This window comes from Hemiscyllium ocellatum, chromosome 10 (genome assembly GCF_020745735.1).
Source record: "Hemiscyllium ocellatum isolate sHemOce1 chromosome 10, sHemOce1.pat.X.cur, whole genome shotgun sequence".
Taxonomy (NCBI): Eukaryota; Metazoa; Chordata; class Chondrichthyes; order Orectolobiformes; family Hemiscylliidae; genus Hemiscyllium; species Hemiscyllium ocellatum.
The window spans coordinates 44,756,447-44,779,138 of NC_083410.1; the positions used below are offsets into that span (position 1 = coordinate 44,756,447).

Sequence of the window (22,692 nt, forward strand, 5' to 3'; positions counted from 1 at the left end):
CGGTTGGATTTGATAAGACCAAAGACTCTGGAGTCAGTTGTCTGTGTTCTTGTTCACAAAGTTAAATAAAGAATGAACAGTGAGCGATGTACCACAGTGGAAGTGGCAGTGTAGTACTACATAGACGTATTTTCAATGGAAAGTACATACGTACAGTGTACTTTAAACTATTTTTCTTAAAGCAGTGTATTTAAACCTGCTAAAGTAAAATATTTTCTTTGTTCCTAATATTTTTAATTCAGTAACTTGTTAGATATTCCTTTTCAGGACTGTTAATGCTTCAGCACACTATCAAAACATGCAAGTAAATTATAGTCTAACTGATTATTGGGGCCATGTTTGGTGTAGAAGATACTGAATTGTCAAAAGAAATCATAAAATTCTTAAGTTACGTGCCAAGAATATTTTAATATAACTCCCTGTTTTGTAAATTAATATGTTTTTAACTGAATCATCCTTTACATGACATTACCTGTGTGTGCAATCTCCCCAGGCTGTTTATTAGGTGGTGAGATATTTTGGGGAATGGCGTAAGATCGTGAGTGAACCCTTTTCTAACCAAGCCCCAGATGTTGAGATGAGATTTTCGCCTGTTATTCATAGAATTCCTACAGTGTGGAAGCAGGCCATTTGGCCCATCAAGTCCACACTGACCCTCTTGTATAGCATCCCACCCAGAACCAGATTCACCCCACCTACCCAATCCTATCCTTATAACCCTGCATTTCCCATAGCTAATCCACCTAGTCTGCACGACCCTGGACACAATGGGCAATTTAACATGGCCAATCCACCTAGCCTGCACAACCCTGGACACAATGGGCAATTTAGCATGGCCAATCCACCTAGCCTGCACAACCCTGGACACAATGGGCAATTTAGCATGGCCAATCCACCTAGCCTGGACAACCCTGGACACAATGGGCAATTTAGCATGGCCAATCCACCTAGCCTGCACAACCCTGGACACAATGGGCAATTTAGCATGGCTAATCCACCTATCCTGCACGACCCTGATCATAATGGGCAATTTAGCATGGCTAATCCACCTAGCCTGCACAACCCTGGACAGAATGGGCAATTTAGCATGGCTAATCCACCTACCCTGCGTGATCCTGGACACAATGGGCAATTTAGCATGGCTAATCTACCTACCCTACATGATCCTCGACACAGTGGGCAATTTAGCATGGCTAATCTACCTACCCTGCATGATCCTAGACACAATGGGCAATTTAGCATGGCTAATCTACCTACCCTTCATGACCTTGGATACAATGTGCAATTTAGCATGGCCAATCCACCTAATCTGCATGTCCCTGGACACTATGGGCAATTTAGCTTGGCCAATCAACCTAACCTGCACATCTTTGGACTGTGGGACCACCTGGAGGAAACCCACGCAGACACAGGGAGAATTTGTAAACTCCACACACAGTTGCCCGAGGTTGGAATTGAATTAGGTCCCTGGCGCTGTGAGGTAGCCATGCTAACCACTGAGCCACCATGCTGCCCATTAATGGGGATTATTGCTCATTATCAGCCTTGTTACTGCCTAATCTCACATCATTAATATGCACCCACCAGATAGAAGCGAGATGCCAAGAATACCCTGCATAAAAGTCAGAACGGGTGCCTGGAGATTGCATTCACTGCTTGCTCCTCCTGACCTGAATATTGGACATCCCAGAAACAACATCCCAGGGAACGTTGCAGTGGCTACATGTACTCCACATCCATGGACAAATGCCAGTCCCTCCACATCATCGAGGTACATTTCCGATCCATTTACAATATTCTTCTGCACTTTAAAGATGTCCTTTGCACTGGCCCTGCTCATTGGAATGCTGCTGCAGGAACAGGCAACACCTAGCTCACAGATTGGACCAGGCTGTATCTCAGGGCTGCTTGCTCCACCTCCTAGCGTTCATTCACTTCATGCCTACCTGGATGCTGGCAGCATCCCTGCATTGCCCTGCTTTGTCTTACCTTGTACTGTAGCACTTGGCCTCTCACTTAAAAGGCTCACAGTACTGCTGTCTCACATGGCTGGGGGTGGGTGGGGTGGTAAAGTGGTCAGATAAATGGGCTGAATGAGGACTTGAGGAAGTACAAAGACTGTGTGTTGATGGGGAGGGCTACGAGGAAAGGAATGTTTACATTTGAGAGTTCACCAAGGCAGAGAGTCCAAGCCTGAGACTCAATGTTTCAGGTTGTCTGCTGTTGCTTTCCATCATGCTGTAAAGAACATGTGCGTAATAGAGATGAACATGCAGTGACCACAACCAGAGTGGGCAGGATAAGTGCTTTGTTCTGTGAGGGAGGAGGCTTTGAATTTTGAATGATGTGAGACTCTTCAAAGTGTAACACCATTACACTTAGCCAAAATATGGGAAAATTCAGCAATTCCCCCTGTCTCAACACACCGTTCAAAACTGTATCTTCCATCTGTTGCTGTTTATGCATTGTGATCATTTGTAATTACTGCTGCTGGACATTAAAATTTCAAGTGATGCATTTTTTGTTCCAGATGTTCCTATAATTTGAGACTATGTTAGCTTGTTGCTTAATATTTTATACAGTATTTGAAATGTGAGTTGATGGAAGTAAGTAATCATCAGACAATATAGCTTTGAGTAAACAATAGTCAATAGTTGTAATAATATATAAGTTTTGTTGATGGCAGCATGCATATAAAGGGAAATTGATATTTCAAGGAATTGTGAGCAATTAGACGAATGAACAATAAACATTGATTGTATGTAGGTCTGTGGGTTAGTTAAAATTGTCCTACTTAAGATAGTATACCTGGACAGCAGTAGACAGAAGACTCCTCCATTGACACCAGGAGCAAAAAGAATTGCTGTAGATGCAGCTTACAGTTTTGCATGACTAAAAATAATATCCACAGTCAATATACTGAAGATAGCTTTCATTACCTCAGACGCAGAAGCAAAGTATCCTGTCTAAGGCAGTGTTGTTGCTCGGAATTCTGACATTTAAATGCAGAGTTAGCTGGTGCTTGCTGAACCAAACTGCAACAGCAAGCATTTTGTTTCTTTTCAGGTACCATGCCTAAGGGGGGTGGTTGCGACCATGGATTTGCATTGATTTGGTCAGTGAATATGTTTGTAGAATACTGCACTAGTTCATTGTTGCCTTTGTCTGGATGATCGACTGGGAAAATCTCACAGTTCCCAGTTGCTGTCAGCATATTGGAAGGATAAATGCTGGTAGTCAACCTGATTGACTGCGTTATGAGCACCTGAATTGAGACCAAGTGTAGGCTCCATCAAACCTGCTCTGCCAATTAATAACAGCATCATTGATGTAACTGTGGCCTTGAATACACTTTCTGACTTATCCCTGACACCTTACAGCTCCTTGTTATTCATTGTCCATGGCCAACAAGTCCTGAAGCGGGAATAAACCCAGAGCTTCTGGCCCAGATGTTGGAATGCTACCACCATCCCCCTAGTCCTCTTCAGAGCAGGTATTAAGCTAATGAAAATATGTGACTTGGCCATTGGTAGCCCAGTTCAATTGACCTGCATCTTTCAGAGCTCACAGAAATATGAATAATGGGAGGATTCTACTTAAGGGATTGGATTTTCAAATGTCATTGGGGCCTTGGATCCAATATGGACATAATTTCAAAATTGCAGTGTCAAAGGTCATCTCACACATCATCAGCTTGTAGACCTGTAAGTTTATTTGGAAGTACTAGCTTTTGGAACACTGCTCCTTCAGCAGGTAGCTGTTGAGCAGGATCATTAGACACAGAATTTATAGCAAAAGATTACAGTGTCATGCAATTGAAACAACATATTGAACATTGTTCAATTGTTCAATATGATTTTTAACTTTGTTCACTCCAGTCTAACACTGGCACCTCCACATAAATGTCATCTCAGGATCCTATGCCTCTTGGATAGTTTTAAATTTTCCAAAGTCTGGCGGTGGTTTCAATTAATGGCCCACTAAGCTCATTTAAGAGCTTGTTAAATGCAGGATTTTCAAAGGGCAAATCGCCAAATCCTAAAGATCTGGGGGGAGTTAATGCCAAGCGGTTGCATTCATTGTAAGATTATCAGAAAATTTCTTGTATTTGTGGACAACTTGCACTGGGTCAAGTGCTGGACCTTTACTTTAAGTGCATGACCATTTTCCATCATATCAAAGCTGCTGGCCTGCCTGCTGTTCCAGGCAATGCAGCATCAGTCCCAATCGTGGATGTATCCTTTGCCACCAAAGCCAGGCTGTCAATCCTACTTCTTGATGTGACTAATTGAGCACCGGGATCATCTCTTTTCTAGTTAGGGTATTTACATTTTAAAACAACAGTGTGAAATTTATAAGCCCACCACATTCTGAATACCACTTCATAAATTTCATTGCAAATTTGTAGACGTCGCCCAGGATCTTAGGCTGAAATGAGGTGAAATTGGTCTTGCATTGTAATCCAGTGCAGGCAACAACAAATTGACGGCCTGCTTTACATGTGTTCCATTCTCATTTTTCATCAAAGTCAATTGAAAAGAATATCAGGTGGGGTGTAAAATCAGCTGATAATTCACTATTATCCATTTTGTGTTAAATGACAAAGGCCAATTTAACCCTCCAGGACTCTTTGACAATGTAGTTCTGTAATTCATTGCAGGAAAAACAGAATAATGTATTTTTTTTGAAAATTCATTTTGTATTGATGTTCATCTGGTTATGTTTTGAATTGTGCAAAATATAGCGTCAAATTAATGAGTTACCTATCCTTAAAGTAAGGTATCACTGGCTATTAGATTAGCTACAAAAAACATTGTGGCATTCCCCTAACATTTCCCTCACCACCTCACATCACATGGGCAATGCCGATAATTTATCTATGAAAATATATGAAAAGGTAACTACGAGCCCTTTTCCCACTGTGGATAAATGAGGTATTTAGCTTGTGTTAAAAAATCTACTCTCGCGCCATCAGCTATTGAATGCATTTAATATATTATGAAAGGAGGTTTCATACAAGAATAAAGTCCTTAGTGCTGGGAGAGTGCAAAGTGCACTAACTAGAGAAACACGAAACCAGAGAGAAATTTACTTTCAGCAGAAAGGCAATAGCGATGGTTTTTGATGTAACTTAAGACCCTGACTGGAAGGAAATGTGGAATAGAGAAGAGAACAGTTACAGTCGCAATGATAAAGACTAAAGAATGGATTGTGGAGCAGAAAAACCTAAAACTAGTTCAGGAGAAATGTCTGAAAAAAATGTAGTTCCAAGGACATTTCAAAATTTCCTTATCCTTTAATGATCTTATATTCCAACATCATTGCTGAATGTATGTAAATTATCTTGTGGGATAGTTTAATTTTGACTATATTTCCTGTTTAAGAGCAATGCTGAAAATATAGTTTAATAGAGGACTGGGTAATGAAATAAATAGTGCACCATGTATGCTTACAGCATTAATTTTTCTTTATTTTGTTTGCTAAGGAGTGCAAAACCAAAACCAGACCAGCGTTTGTACCACACATCCCCATGTCATGATTAAATAATCAGATAAGAGTTGAAGGCACCTCTGTTTTGTAGATAGCTTTCAGAAACAATATTCCCTTTAAGCTGCATGGCATGTAGCAACCCACAAATCCCCATGTAGTCATACACATGGTCTCTTTAAATTTAATATATGTATGGTGGCACAAAAATGTTTAACACCTTTCGAGAAACTGCCCAGGCGTGCAACCACAAACATAAGTTGCTCAGAATAACATGTTTCCCTATAGCAATGTACATTTTTTTCAAAGCAAGTATTAGCAGTGATCTTTGTGACATCTAAATTTCCTATTTTAATCAATAAGTGGAATAGGAGACAACTTATAGGTCTCTTTTTGTACAGTGGACTCACAACCTAATCGCTGAGTTGAAACTGCTTAAATTTATTCTTTGCCACATATAGTGAGCAGAGGGAGAAGATTTTCATCTCATCAGTCTCAGCTACGTCAGTCTCAACCCAGAGAAGTAAAGATAGTGTGATATTCATTTGAACGTTTCAGATGTTTTTGGTCAGATTGCACTCCTTTATTCAACAGGCATCTTTTCCTCATAGACTCTGTAGGACTTTGATTCATTAAAAACTCTGTTACCGCACATGAATGCATGCCTCAATATGCCATAGCAAGTGCTATAGTGTGCACGCAGTGGGAGCATCAGTCCTCAAAATAAATCAGGTTCTCCTCATGTAAACACCATGACAGCCTTTAGGCATTTTAACAGAGTAAAACACTGCAACTCTTAAGTTATTCAGAATGAATGATTTGAATTGGAACTGAGTTCCATGTAAACTGAAGTTAAGAGGCTTATTTCCCAAGCTGTTCTTTATTAGCTGAAATTATTGTCCACCAATTGTGCACATTACAGCTACACAGCATGCTGCTGTCACAGAAATTCTAAACAGGAAAAAATGTAGAAGCAACTGAAGTAGCAGGGCATAGAGTTCAAATGTAAAAAAAAATATTGCCGACACAGTTTTACTTTACCTCCTGCAAAATTGAGGCATTTGTTCAGGTACCCAATTATAGTAATGTGGTATGCAGTACCTTGGTAGGTGTTTCTATACCAAGCCAGAAGAAACAATTGTAATCCTTTAAATGCACTTAAGAAATTGATGTTACAGCCTCACAATCTGTTGCAGGACTTGCTTCCTGGCTGATTGCAAGCATTTCTATCTTAATTGGATCACTGGAATGTGATCTGTATTTTGGTTTTAAGATTATGTAAGACTGTGACTTTGTTGTGACAGCCTAAAACAGATGCTGAATTGATGGATATTCTGACCCTTAATGTAGATAAGTGGTATTTGCAAATCTATCCACATAGATCCTTGGAAAAACTGCATTAAAAAAGACAGTGTCCATCTTGTGCAGGAAGTTTAACTTAATTTTCATTTCTTTAATTTAATACCATAGCTATACAGAACTGCCATAGATCGCCCCAACAGTTTTTGAGATGAATTGTTTATTAATCCATTTTTAAATTGTACTGAAAGTGGATTTATAGCAATGACATATTTATGGTATTGCGTGTGGTATTTTGTTAAGTCATATTGATTTGTAAGTCATCGAACCCTAAAGGACAACATATTTCCTGTTGTTATTTAATATAACCCCATAACCAAAACTAGTCATAAAGTATGTGACTGTTGCTCCAGTTAGCTTTGATTCACACTCCTTACTGAGATTGAATTTTCAGAGTCTAGCATTGGGGGGAGGGGGGGATGCGGGGGTAGGTATGAAGGCTGAAGAGCTCAGGATTTTATGCTGCCAGCCAATGTACCAGTTTCCTTTAATCATCAATCTGGACCTAATTTTCCTGGATGGAAATGGAATAGGAGCTGGAAGGGGTTTTTGAGCAGCACAATTGCGCAGAGGTTAGCACTTCTGCCTCTCAGCACCAGCGATCCAGGTTTGGTTCCAGCTTTGGGTACCTGTCCATGTGGAGTTTGCACGTTTTCCCTATGTCTGCATGGGTTCTCTCTCGGTGCTCTGGTTTCCTCCCACAGTTCTCAGATGTGCGGGTTAGGTGGATTGACCATGCTAAATTGCCAATAGTGTCCAGGGATGTGCAGGCTTTGTGGATTAGCCAGGGTAAATGAGATTGATTGGGGGGGCAGGGTCTGGAGGGATGCTTTTTGGAGAGTCAATACAGACTCAGTGGCCCAAATGGCCTCTTTCTGCACTGTAGAGATTCTGTAGTTGTGCAGCACAATTGGCTAATTTAAAGGAGATGATTCAGTTGGAGCCTATTAAGGCTCATATCTGCATTTCTAACTTGCTTCCAAGGCCATTAGTCATCTGATAATAATGAGTCACCAGACTCGAAACATTAACTCTGCTTTATCCCTGAGAGGCTGCCGAAACTGTTGAGTTTTGCCAGCAACTTCTGTGTTTGCTTCAGATCTCCAGCATCCAAAGTTTTATCATCAGTTGGCAGCATGGGGCCTCACAGTGGAAACTGGGTTGGGATTTGGAAAAAAAAATTCGAGGTAAGCTTAGAGGCCTACCTGACCTTTCCTGCTTCAACTGGAGCTGTAGGCTGCCTTCTGCAGGAGCTTTCCCTCCAGAACAGTGTCCCAGGTTTCTTGTCAACATTTTGCATTGGAGAAAGTTAGAGGGGATACCTCAAAATGGAGGCACTGTGTCCACAGCCTTCTATTGCTCCTTGATATTCGAGAGCCAAAAGGATGAAGAGCCTGCTCCTGCTCCTATTTTATGTGATTTTTTTTCCAATCTGACACCCATTTCTCAATGTTCTCAAACCTGTGGGGGATAATCTTGCTCCCAGGTTTATTTCAACAGGAGCATTTTTGAATTGATAGCTGCTCTAGACTCTTAAACCAGAATGTTCTACAATCAGTTCTGCTATAACGTGTTTCTTCAACACAAAATGGCTTTAATGCAATTGAAGAATTTAGATATTATTTGTAGAAGGCGAACTTTCCTTACCTCTGTTGGCTTTAACATGATTCTGGTCCCACTGACTTAACTGGCACAGCTCTTGCACGATTTTCTTATAAAGTGAGATTACATGTGAATGGAACTACAAGCGTTATATCTGAACTGACTGTATTTGCTGCCTGGGTTGTAGTTTTGAAGAGCTAGAGGAAATTTCATATCATGGATGTAAATGCACTGTAATAAGCTTGATTACTGACACGTTTCGTGATGCCAGGGAGGGTTTTAAACTTAGGTAAGAAAATGCCCGATTCTGGGTATCCCACTTCTGAATCCTGCACCCAGCATGTGCATTGGGGTAAAATGCAATGGGTTGTACTTTGCATATCCGTGTTGCATGAAGACAGCTAGATATAGCTGCCCTCAAGCAGTCAATTTTCATAATTGGGATATCCAACACATGTCTTGTGGGCTTTATATCTTTCAGGAGAAGAACCAATGCTGCCAGAGTTCTTTGGCAGGGTATCCTTTTGAAGAGATAAATGTGCCCTTTTAGATGGGCCCAGTGCTATATTATCACTCTGAATAGGTCCAGAGATACTTTTGAGAGAGATTTAGCACCATGTGGGAGAGGTATAACACCCTTTAGAATTGTTGAAGGCAGTCATGAATATGTATAAAAGAGAAAGGATGAACTTGTTGGAACATTCAAATTGATTGGAACTGACATGTTGTTTAGGGGACGTCAAACCATCAAAGGAGCTGTCACAATATTAAGTTAACTGTCAAGTTAAATCTCCTCATGTTTAAATTGTTTACACAACTGTTGTGTATTAACCAAAAAGTATTTGCTATTTAATTGCTTGTCATTATGAACTTTGTGCTGATTCTAAAACCCATCCTTATCACGATGGGGCATCTGTCACTTAACAATTGGATTGGCAGCTCTGAATACTTAAAAAAAATTCTTAGAAGTGGGGCTATAAATAAAAATGATTATTGGTTGACCCTTTGTACTAAATGTCCAGAATTTCTCCTCTGGGGTCAGGAAATGCAGATATGAGCCTTAATAGGCCCCAACTGAATCATCTCCTTTAAATTAGCCAGTTGTGCTGCACAACTATAGAATCTCTCCTCAGTTCTGTCTTAAATTATTATTTTTAGAAGGCATTAAGTAATTAGAGAATTTTGTTTTCACTATCAGCCAGAATGAATTTTTAAAAATATTATTGATTAATTAATAGTTAATTAACTATCTATTTGAGTGGAGATTTCTCCTTCCTGTAATGTGATCAATGGCAAGAGTGAGAAAATATTTTCATAGAGTCATAGAGTTTTACAGTGTGGAAAGAGGACCTTCAGTCCATTGTGTGTATGCTGGTCATCAAGCATCTATCTACTCTAGTCACATGTGTCAGGACTCGGCCTGTAATCTGGAGGCTCTGGCACTTTAAGTTTTCAGCTAAATACTTCATAAATGTTGTGACGCTGAGTTCCAGATACCCATCATCCTTTTGGTGAAATAAATTCTGTCTTAAATCCTTTACATCTACATTAAGTATATGCTTGGTTGGTTATGTTGAGAATGAAAAAAATAATTGGAATCTCAATTTTGAGAAAATGTTTTGTGATTTCATTTTACGTCTCAAACCTTAAATAGTGGCTTTAGATTCTCACCATTGAGTAGTGACAATCTTATTTCTTTGTATGTACATCTCATTAAAATAACAATTTGCCTTATTTATACTCCATTTCTAACTCTCCTTTCCTGAGAAACTAGATGCTGCAAATTCATGTTAGTCTGAATACCTAGTGGCTGCAGCTCACCAAATGCTTGTCTTGGCCAATCTTGAACTACATCTTCTGCACAATCCCCCTGCCTGCTCCATCCTACCCAACTTTTAATCTACGCAAGTTGCCATAGTCAATCTACTAGCCTCACCATTTCATCATGGAGGAGACAGTGAGGTCTACAGATGCTGGAGGTCAGAGGTGAGAGTGTGGTGCTGGAAAAGCACAGCAGGTCAGGCAGCATCCGAGGAGCAGGACAATCAATGTTTCGGGCCAGAGTTCTTCACTTGATGTGCTGTGCTTTTCCACCAACACACTCTTAGCTCACCATTTCATCATGTCCGTTCTCAGACCAAATCATGCATTGCTTCTCCTCTTCAATACTCTGTCATTCAGGAACATCCATAACGGGCACGTCTTTTGCCAGGTCACTTTGTATGCAGGGACACATACACATCTGGCAGATCTGAAGTTTTCTGATCCCAGAGCAGAAATTCTGGACATTTAGTACAAAGGGTCAACCATTTAAGACAGAACTGAGGAAGAATTCCTTTTCTCAAAGTAATTAGTCTTTGGCATTCTCTACCGCAGAGAGTTTGAATAGCTGAATATTTTCAAGACTGAATTAGATAGATTCTTGAACTAAAGAGTAGTCAGATTTATGGGAAACATGCAGGAAAGTGGAAGTAAGGCCAAAATCAGAGCAACGCTAATCTTCACCATTGAATGGTGAAGCAGTCTTCGGGGTGATATGGTCCACTGTTGATACTATTTCTTGTTCTTAATATAAACTGTGTAATCGTTATCAATTTTCTTTCTCTTATAATATGTACAGTCTTTTCAAAAAATTGATATGACTTGTCTCTTTTGCCCTTGAAATTAGCGCCTGTGATAATGATTTGAAAAAAATAATACAGGGAACCAGTTGGTGAAGGTTGATTGAGCTTCCACAATACCAGGCTTGCTGTATGTACTGTGAACCAGCATCAAGGGCAATGTGCTTTTAGTCACATGGGATTGCAAGTTGTGTTTAAGGACAGCTTCAATTGTGTCCAAATGATGAATGTGGGGTTTATTTACTACCCATCCCTCATTCTACCTCAGGTGTAGCTGAAACATATGTAAGACAAAGAATATAGTCACAGCATTATCATGAGGTAAAAACAGAAGAAGAAAGGAACTAGTTATCAGGATAATCATCCAATGATATGATTTAGTGTTATTTGTTCTAAGCCTGATAAATAGGAAAGGCTGTTTCTGCTAGATGTTGCAAAATGTTTCCACCAAATACTAATAAATTACAAGCTGTGTAAAGCATAGTGTCAGGTCTGTGGCAGTGCACATGTTGGATAGTTGTGCTATTTGCGTGGTATTTTAATCCTCAACATATGAATTAATATTCCTGCCTTGGTGTCTGAAGGTTTTATCTTTAAGGCTTTAGACCACCCTTTCTTCTTAATGGGTTCTCGTTATGGCAAATGTGATAACAGGACAGGGGAAATGAGTTGCTCTTGAGTTTTAAAAATCATCTCACCTTTTTCTTTATAGAAGAAATACAAGCACTTGATTGTATTGCTGGAATAATCACCTCTTTGATCACTTACGTAAATATATATATATATTTGCTGTTTAAGATCTTGTAACTTTACTTGTTATGTAAAATATATAATAAAAGTTTTGGTGTTCTTCCTGAGCTTGTATTTAGATTATAGTAGAATTCATGTTTTTTTAAAAATCTAGTCACTTTGCACATTTTTTCGTTTTTCCACTCTGAAGTTCTAAAGCACTATTGTGTAAAAATGTGCTGGTGTTTTCATTGATTAATCATAGTTTAATAATTTTCAACCAGTTGAATGATCTTTAATCATTTAATTTACCTGTCATTAAGTCAGCGAGTAGCCATTTCTTCCAGCTGTTTAAATGCTCGTATTTAAAAGGGACACTACATTATGATAAAATCAGCACCATATTTCCTTTGAACATTCTGGCTGAGACTTTAAATTGTGGCCACATTTCCCTGTTCAGGTGGCTGTAGATCCCATGACACTTTTTTTGAAGGAGAGCAAGGGAGTTCTCCCTAGTACCTTGGACAATGCTTATCACTCAATCATTGTCACAAAAGCAGATTATCTGAGCACTATCACATTTTTGTTTGAAGGAATTTGCTGTACACATCTTGGCTGCTGTGTTCCCCAATTTACAACACTGACTGTACTTTAGAAATACTTTGTTGGCTGTAAAGCAGTTTGAGATGCCGTGTTCATGTAAAACACTATGTAAATGCAAACTTTATTTATCTATCCACTTTTTTCCTCTCTCTTTCTCTGTTCCCTTTTCTCTATCACCGTCTTTCTCTATATCTCCCTCTCTTTTACCCTTTTTCTCTCTACAAAGCTTTCTTTCTTGCTTTCTTTCTTGTTTCTTTCTTGCTTGCTTTTCCTTTTTCTCTTTCTTTTAGTCTTTCTTCTGTCTTTCCTTTTCCTTTTTAATCTATGTTTTCAGTAAGTAAGCTGTTAAAGCTGCAAAATAAAAGCCAGTTTCTGCAGTTGGTCTTTCTAAAAGGTGGAGTGATTGACCATGTTTTGTACACTCTGCAGTGCCATTTGTTCTATATATTGGAAACTGTTCCATGTGATCAACTTAGAATAACTAAGACAAAAATGATCATTCTGATGCAGGAGAAGAAATTATGTTTTCTTGAAACACGACAGTTCTCAAAAACATTCTGTAAAATGAATACATCTGGAAAAATGTAAATTTACTTTTCAAGGTATATAGAAATAAAGTGCTGATCTTAACAACTTACACATTGACAATTACTAACCTCAGTAAATGAATTTTGTGTTGAAAAATTACTGGCGTGAGTAATATCAGCTACATTAATAATCCCAAATACCTGGGTCATTTAAAGAAAAAATGTTTTGACTCTTTAGTTTTAAAAGGTATATAGAATTTTTGACATTTAAATAATTATCTTGCTGGTTTTATCATCTAGCTGTACCTGTGTTTTGAGAGTTATGGTATATAATCACTCACAATTTGCTTAATGATTTCAGAAACACAGTATTTTATTTGGATTAAGAATTACGGCACATTTATGTATTATTTATGCATTTAATGACTAAATACATTATTATAATTATATGCTTTATGCCTGCTCTCTCAGTAAGTGGAAATAAAGAAAAACATTATGTAGGTTTGGTTCCAGACAAACCTGTGAAATGGGCTTGCAGTTATACAAGGAGCAGAAGTCAAAATCTTTTGTCTTTAATACATTGTGGGAGCTTAGTTAGAGAGCTGCAGTAGATTTAGTAAACTGAAGTGATTCAAAGAGAATGACTTAGAGGTAATTTATAAATATGTTTGTTTGGTGCAAGCTCTCTTCTTCTATTTGTAAATACTACTTTCTATGCCTTCCTTTTTTTGCACTCACTTTTGGTTCAGCTACTCAAACCTGACCAACCCAATGCCAATTCTCACCTGGCATAATAGTTTCTGTTTTGCCGGTGCCTTGTCAAATTTGATTCGACAACACAAGGGTTTTAGATGAGCTGAGATGTTAGCATGCTGGCCTTCCTGTGCTGCCACCAATATTTGTAGATCTGCTGACCCACTTGACGCACAAATTGATGATTATGCTGAAAGAATAAGGAATTGCAAGCAGCAGTCACCTTTATTCATTCAGGCTCGTCCATTTAAAAACAAGGAGAATTCCCTTCTCCTCTTGCTGCCTTGCTGCTAGTTCTGTTGTGTTGCTGCCAGCTTCCTGCCGTGTGATTACGGCTTGGCTATATTGGGTAGTTCCTGCAAATTTGACTCAAATGGCTTTGCAAACGTGCCACAAATTTCAATAACTGGCACCACTGTTTCCAAAGACAGACTATTTATTAAGACTAATATTGTTTATTTATTAAAACTAAACTGGTGGGGAAAATGTACATTCTTTCGAAAACAATGTGAAGCTTCTCTTATCATAAGTAAGGAAATTCATTGCAGTCAAAGGTGGTTATCAAAAGAAAAATTGATAATAATACATAGATCTATCTTGAACCGGTAAATAATTCATAAATATGCACGGTATTAGTGTGTTCCACTGTTGCACTTAAACTCAAGTGGTAAAAGCTAAGGACAGATAAAAATCAGCAACATATAATACAATTGATTTATTTGGAATTTGGTTTCAGGAAGCCAGCAGGCCAATAATTTGTCTAAGCCTCCTCTCAGCAAAGCCTTTTTCATATAAAATAATGAAGATAAAAATATTTTAATAGTACCTTCCTTCGCTCTTTGCTGTCATCCTTCAACCAGCCCTACAAGGACACATGTTTCTAGATAGGCCAGCAGCTTGGTCCACTGGTTTTTTTTATGATTTTCCCAGGAGATAATTAACAGGCCTCAATTTTTTTTTTAACTGAGCTACTTCCAGCTTTTTATATCTAACCCTGCATTCTCTGCTACCATGGATCACTAATGAAGAGAACACAACAGCCGAGCCATTCCAAACTCCGTATTCGTTAGGAATTTGACTAATATGCTTTTCAGGAAGGTACAGGTCAAATAGAATCCAAACTACAACAGAGTTGAGTAGAGTGACTTGACAGGCTAAATATAAATACTGACTGACCTTCAGTCTGAGAACACAAAATCTTGTCACCTCAGAATTATGACAACCAAATCATTTCGCCAATGAAAGTCAGTTGACAGTTTTTAAAATTGGCAGTGACATTTTTTGTTTGATATTCAATTCTGGAATGAGCAGATTTTATTTCCACATGTTTGTCCCTGATTTTACTTTTAATAACAATTGAGTTAATCCATGTGGAAACCATTTACCTACTCTCTTTACTTGAGAGGGTGGCGTGAAATTAGAGGCAAGTTGTTACTGTTTAGCCAAAGAAAAACGTTTGTGCAGCACCGTAAATGGACAGGGATTTAACTTCTCCCTTTGCCGAGATGGATAGAGCATGACTCCATTCAATCCCAATCATTAAAATGACCACTGTAAATTGATCACCTGTGACTATCTTTTTGTATGCACTTAAATATTTTGTTGAACCATTCATCAATATTTTGAGTATCTCCAAAATTTTCAGCATGGACACAAGGCACTTCGAAAGAAATAAGCATCATGAGAAATCCCACTAAAGCTATCTAGTTTTCTTCAAATCATCCTGTCTGTCCAGCAGCTGATGGCTTCTCCTCTGTTTTTCCATTAAGTCCTAGATCCCCAGGGTTCTGTCATTTTTATTTTATTTTATTGGTGGTACTACAGAAAGTGGTTCTCTGAGTTTTCTTTCCTTGCTCCGTCTAAACGACACATTCACCATCATACTTTTCCAGTTACATGGATTCCCCAATATGTCACAATCAATATTTAATATATAACGGTGTCACCTATTCTTACTCATTCTTTCACAGGATCACAAGTGTGTGGCAGTCAGCAGCTCTTCCACTCTTTCTCATTCCTACAACCTTTGGCTTTATTATAAAAAGCTTTTATACTCAAGGTTGGGCTCACCTGATTGTTCATTCTCAATTTATTTTATGTACAGTGTTATAGGTGTCCAGCACAATGAACCCTGATCCTTTACCTTGATTTATCACTTTTAAGAAATAAGATTAATCTTTTACTTGTTCTAAACCATTTAGTAATTTTTAAAAAAATTATTTCACTATTGAAGTAATTTTATTTTATAATTTGATTCATGTGAAGACTTAGGAACTGCAAATTAGTAACAGGAACTCTGATTGAAGTTTTTTTTAGTTCTATATCACTGCCATCACTAATTAGTCACTTATTTTTCTCAGGATGACCAAGGAAGATAAAAAGTTGATGTCCATAAACCGTGTGTATCTATTACCAGTAATTTCTTAAATGTTCAAATCATTCATATTGTTCAGTCTCAAAATGCATTGGTCAAAGTAAATCTGAGTATTCATTTCTGTTGTGATGATGCTACGGTTTTAAGAGATGTATTTTGCCCTTTTTTAAATGAAGACAGGTTGAGACAGAAGTGATGAACAGTCTGCTTAGAGGCAATGAAGTAAACAGTTTGTGAGGCATTGGTTGTTTTCTTAAAGGTGGAATAATAGAAGCAGCCCGAATGGGTGGTGTCAACCTCCTACAGAACAAAGATTTTCTGCAGTTGCTGGGGTCTTGAAGCTGGATGTGGAAGCTCTTTTTTTTTCTTTGTTACAACTAAAAGCTGGAGTTCTCTCCCTGCTACTAGAATTGCATGTGAGACGATCTATTTTACTGACTTTGTCTTTGCCAAGGGTGTGCTTATGGGATGCTACTATATTGGAACAGTTAATGAATAGTTCATGATTTTGTTATTAAGTATTTCAGTGGAGTTACAGTTAAGCCAATTCTTTGCTTTCATTTTGTCTATATTTTAACTACAGTGTGTGAATTAAGTGCATTTTGCTTCAAGCCTGATAGTTTGACCAATTGAATTGCATCTGGAACACAGCACCTGTCATTTTACCTTCAAAATAAGTTAAGATCTAGGTTATTTCTTTGACATGTTTTGAGGGGATTTTATCTGTCTTTACGGAACATTTAAGAAGACTCATCATAGCAAGAAGTTAATTCTGAATTTTAAATTAATTCTGGATTAAAATTTGCCATGCTACATATACATGCATTTATATTTATCTTATCTAAATGAATCTTTGCCATACACTTCAAGTAAATGTGCTGAAATGAAGAGACTAATAGAAGAAAGGATAGTAGAAAAATAATGAGGTACTGGGTATAGCCAAGAGCATGAAGCACACACCAGGGAATTCTTAAAGAAATGGTAGAAAGTAAGGTGATACTGGCAAAACTAGTTGACTGCTCATTGATAACTGAGAAGATGCATAGAAACAGAAAAGTTGCAATGAAATACTGTGAAAAATATGGCAGAAGTGTTGAGTTGAGGAATTAAGTACTGAATTGTGTTAAGTTTGTGTTACATGTTTAAAGCATTGATGAAATGATGAATATTATGAAGAAGCAATTTTGAAGTTATTTGCTGCCTTAATTTACTGGATTTTAGTGAGATAATGAATGTTATGTACCATGTTGCTTTCCACAAGGCACGTTGTAAGGCATCTTATAGTAGCTTCTAACCTCGTCTCTTTGCTGCAAGAAGAAAAATAAAATTTAATACACTGACACTTGATTCCTTGAGGAATAGGCTTCAGCATGGGACTTTAAGACCCAGAAGGTTGCCATTTTCTGGCAATATGGGTTGTCAGACACTTGTCCTCATTCCCCTCTCAGTCCTAAATGAGCAAATTGGCAGCAATTGGTGTGTAACCTTGCTAGTCAGGGTGACGGGGCATAGGTCACCACCTATTAGAAGATAGAACCCACACTCAGGAAACAAATGGAAAATTCTGTCAGTTGTCTCCAGATTAAATTGTAGCTTTACAATTAGGTTTGCAGCAATCAAGAAACAGGTACTAGCAGATTTGTGACTGGTTAAAGGGTGTGTCTAGCAGGCAAAGGTGGCTCCTTGGTGGAATTGGAGTCAATAGAAACTGCTTTTCTTGTCTCGGAATCTTTCTTGGATAAGGGAAAAGGATGAGCTGTTGCATTGAACCCAGTGGTAGCTGCCCAGGGAGATCAAGGCTTGGCTGTCTGTGGGAGGGAAGTTGGTAGACATTCCAGGGATTTGGAGAGTTAGGTATGTGGGATATGGTATCAGCTCCAATTCAAAATCATATTGTCGGATAGGCAGAATGATGCTGCTGGTTTGTGGGAAGAGGTAGTCTGTCCAGGTGCCCTTTAAGTATGACATTTGGACCTTCAACACCATGAGGTCATGGTGGGGTCAGTGACTTCCTGCTTGCCTCAGTGCAAGCTATTGGATTAGCCACTTGCTTATGCATTGTTAATTAACTATCCACTCGACACTTAGCCTTCTCTGAGCAGAAGTCCTGCTCATTTCAGTTTCTGTAGTTGGGACACAAATCCATGCAATACGATATGACATGTGAAGACTTACTTAATTAGAAGCAGCAAATAAAACTAGCTTAACAGTTTGGATAAATTCCCATAATTTGCACTGGGGCTGGATAATGGATGGACTTCCCAATGTTCTGTTTGTGAACTGGAGAATATTCTTGTAGGAAGTAGGGTGTGCTGGCAAGATTACTGCCAGAGAGAAGTTAATAGTCAACCACATTGCTGTGGATCAGGAGTCACATGTAGGCCAGATTTTCTCCCCTGAAGGGCATTAGTGAACCAGGTGTGTTTTTAAAACAGTGCTTACATGGTTTATATTGCTTTTTATTCAAGGCTTTTTAAAATTGAATTTGAATTTCGTCATCTGCATGGTGCGATTTAAACCCATTCCCCAGAATATTAAGCCTCCTTGACTTCTGAATTATTTGTCTAGTTGCATTACCACTATGCTCCTGTCTTCCTCTATGGACTTTGCCAATGTAAATTGCTAAACATTATTTTGAACGAAAAAAAGTCTAACAAATTGGAGGAAAGTCAGTGCTGTTTTTTGTATTAAGATGGTGATATAGTGGTAATGTTATTGGCCTGGGATTTTAGAGTGCATAGGTACATGGGTTCCAATCTCACTATGGCAGGAGGTGAAATTTGAATCCAGTAAAACAAAAATCTGGAATTTAAAAAATAAGCTAATGCAGTGCAAAAACTTACCTGTTTTACCCATATGCTGTCAAAGACGGAAATGTGCCTTTATTACCTGGTCTGGCCTACACACAGTTCCCGTCCCACAAAAATGTGGTTGACTGTTAACTGCCATCTGAAATAACTGAGAGAACCAATCATTTCAAGTGCAATTAGAGATGGATCACCAATGCTGGGCTTATCAGCAATGTCCACATCCCATGTAAGAATTTTAAAAGGGTGCAACTTTTTAATGCATTTTAAAAATAGGTTGACATTCTAATGCAATCTGATATAGTTTCAAAATTGCTCATTGAACAGAAGTTTAAAAGAAGTCCCTGCTCGGAGATTGATTGGTGGAAACTTTCAAAAAGGAACTGGATACATATTTTCTTTCGGGATAAAACATTACGTTTGAGGCAAGGCAGTGATAATTTAGAACATAAAGAAACTGTAGGACAAGGTTGGGTTGCTGCACTGGTTGACTCAGTAAACATAATTTGAAACTCAATGTATCTCATTTCAAAGATTTATGGATTCAGCCTATACAGCATTTCAACATTACAGGTTCTGTATACGCACGGAATGCACAGCAGATCAAATTCTCCCCTGAATGCAGATTGAACTAAATATGTTTACCTGCTTACCTCTCTTACTGATCGTACAGAATGCCCCACTCCTTCACATACTCTTCACCATAACCAGAATTCTGCATTTTGCATTACTTCCGGATACATTGCACCACTCATTGGTAATCTCTTCCATCGTAGGCACTACATTACATGGACTCCTTGTTCACTGGGGAAGTAAGTGAGCAGCTTTATACTAATGATTTTCAGATTGAACTAGCAGGCTATTCCCACGTGCCAAGGGAATCCTAATTGACCATAAATATTGCAATGTCTCACTAAACATTACCTGCCCTATCCTAAAATTGTATGTACATTAACATAATGGTATTGACTCCATATACTTAATACCATTGGTCATACCTTACAAATGCTATTCAGATTAATGCTCCAAAACATGTACACTGTGCATTAAGATTTTAGATCCTGGTTGTGTCCATCTCTATAACGTCAATCATTGGAAGCTACACTTTCAGCTGCTTAAACTCAAACTTTGGAATTTACACACTAAACCTCTTCATCTTACTCTCCTTCTGCAAGTCATTCTTTAAATCCTACCCAGTTGACCAACCTTTGGCCATCTTTCATAATATCCTATCTCTATGTGTCTCAATGAAAAAAATGTTTGATTATATTCCCGTGAAGTATTTTAGGATGAGTTTGCAACATGAAGATATTTATATCAATGTACTTTGTTGTGTATCAATGCCAGGAGCATTATTGCTGTTTAATGTTTGTAAAATAGTGCGTTCCATCTTATTGTTAATTGCAGTATCACATGGTATCAAAGGGCAGAATTCTCCACTCCCCTTGAATATGTGGGATGAAAAAGTTGACAAAATAGGTTGAAAATGGAAAAATTAGGTTTTTGACTTTGAGAAAAAATTCTTATTTTCCCTTTCAGATTTAAATGGTGAATTCAGAAACTGACTAATGAGTAGTGACTTCCATGAAACATTTGCCCAAATGCTGTCATTTCTGTCCAGCTCCCAATTATCTCCTTTCCCGAGACAGTGCCAATTCCTGACAGGAAAGTTAGAGCAGTAGATTGGAGTGGTGCTGGAAAAGCACAGCAGGTCAGGCAGCATCCGAAGAGCAGAAAAATTGATATTTCAGCAAAAGCCCTTCATCAGGTTGATTTTCCTGCTCCTCTGAAGCTGCCTGACCTGCTGTGCTTTTCCAGCACCACTCTAATCTAGACTCTGGTTTCCAGCATCTACAGTCCTTGTTTTGACCAAGTTGGAGCGGTAACCTGGTGGCAGTGCTCATGGCATGTTTTCCGGACCTTCATCCAATCCTGTCTTCACCATAATGTCCCTGCATGCTCCATGGCCATAGTTCTCTTCCATCCTTCATCCAAGCAAGTTAGTGACAGCAAACTAGCAGCCTCACCAATCATTATGCTGGTTCTCATATTGACTTGCACACCATTTTAGCCCTTCAGAGCTTCATTTTGGATCCCAGGGATACTTACGACTAACATCCGTTTGCCAAGTTGCATTGTGCACAGAAACAGGCACATTTCTCATGCATCTGCACAGGATGCGTCTTTTGACTCCTAGCTTTAATCCTTAGCATTCAGTCACTTTGCATTTACTTGGAGATTGCTAGCCTCTGTGGCTTGCATTGATTTGTAGTAGGCAGCAACATGAAACAGTTCAGAGCACTGAACAGTAAAAGAGGTGGGCATGTTGCTGCACAGCTCCGAGATTTGTCGGTTTCACACCTACAGCCTGAGTCAGTTGCTTACTTGGCAAAAACAAAGCATATGTTTCAACCAAACACCATGCATGAAAATCAAAGGGAAAGTTCTTAATGGTGTGTGTGTAGTGGGGGGATTACAGTTAATCGAATGCACCACTACAGATAGTCAAGGGGCTCATTTATTTCCCATTCAGGGATTTGGCCATGGTCAGCCTTGCAAGTCAGAAGCAACCAGTCTGTGGATTACAGGAACATCATTGGGGAGACTCAGGAGACATGGTCATGGGGGAATCATCGACATTGGATATTTCCTGCAATGAGACAAAGGGAAGCACTAAGTATGATGAGAGTGGATGGAACAAGAGTGAGTAGCGATACAGGCAAAGGATGTGTGATGACATGTTCAAGATCAATGAGTAGGACATGCAGAGGGCAAGAAGGATTTGTAGTTTGGGAGGATGAGGTTAGCAAGAGCCTTGAGTGGACATGATGCATCAGTAATGGGCTTTGTTATCCAGGGGCCTTAGTGAGAGGCACGTGCAGTCAGAATGAGAGGCGGACCAGTGAATGTGAAGTAGCACAGAGAATATGGAGGCAGTTAATTTTGTGGAGAGCAGAAGATTGTTAACCTCATTCCTGGAGGGCAGTGTGTCGTGTTTTACTGGGATGTACACTGACCCCTGTCTCAGTCCAGTCTGATTGTGTCTGGTTTTCGCCTCCTTTGCCACTCAGCAGGATACAACACTGCTCTCCTTTCCACCATGCCACCTGCCAACATCTTTAAGTCTCTGTTCGCAAAGCAAGGAGCTAACTTGCCATTCTGAGCCATTTCCTTGCGGGTAATACTAGAACCCCACAACGTGAAGGACAGGTCTGGGCTTGAAAAACTATAGAGCAGTAGTTCAAATATGGCACCAGTGACGTGAATGTTGCAAAGTCCCAGTAATGATGAGCCCCTCCGCCTCCTCTGCTACACGATTCTTCAAGACGAATGTTAAAAAGGCTGCCTATGTGTGTAGTGAGGCAAAGAGTGGACAGTTATATGAGAAATGTTGCCATGGAGCTTGGCTGATCGAGTGCCATGCGTCTCACTCATCAAAAGACTTGAACTGAAAACGGGAAAAATCCACCAATATTACAACTATAGAAAAGGAATAACCCATCATAGGGTTAATTTAATTCCGATTAATGTCTTAGCTGCAAGAATCATTTATGGCAGTTGTTGTGGTTCAAGAGCTGACTAAAGCAGTTGTTGAACAGTTGCTTTTCACTCTAGAGCTTTCCCACTCTCTTTAATTTGTTAAAATCATCAAGAGCTGCCTGTTTGTGGTTTTCCTCATAAATTCTGTACATCCTCTTGTTAGCAAAGTGTTGTGTACACTAAATACAAAAGCGCCTTGTGTCTTGGGCATAAATTACCTCTGTGCGTTACTGTCTCTGAATGGGCTCCCCAGTTATGGATTACTTTGTTCTAGACTTGACAGGAACATA

At 39.0% G+C, this 22,692-nt stretch overlaps 1 protein-coding gene across 9 annotated transcripts in view; it reads left to right on the forward strand.

Moving 5' to 3' along the window:
- The window catches only part of esrrga (estrogen-related receptor gamma a), a 242,178-nt gene that overhangs the window by 79,815 nt on the left and 139,671 nt on the right, over positions 1–22,692 (forward strand). Inside the window, exon 1 of one of the 9 annotated variants that reach the window (XM_060831455.1) lies at positions 1,749–1,771. The exons of the other annotated variants lie outside the window; for them this stretch is intronic. The gene's annotated coding sequence lies outside the window, so the exon portion shown is untranslated. Of the gene's footprint in view, positions 1–1,748; positions 1,772–22,692 lie in introns of those variants that run through there. 9 annotated transcript variants of the gene reach the window in all.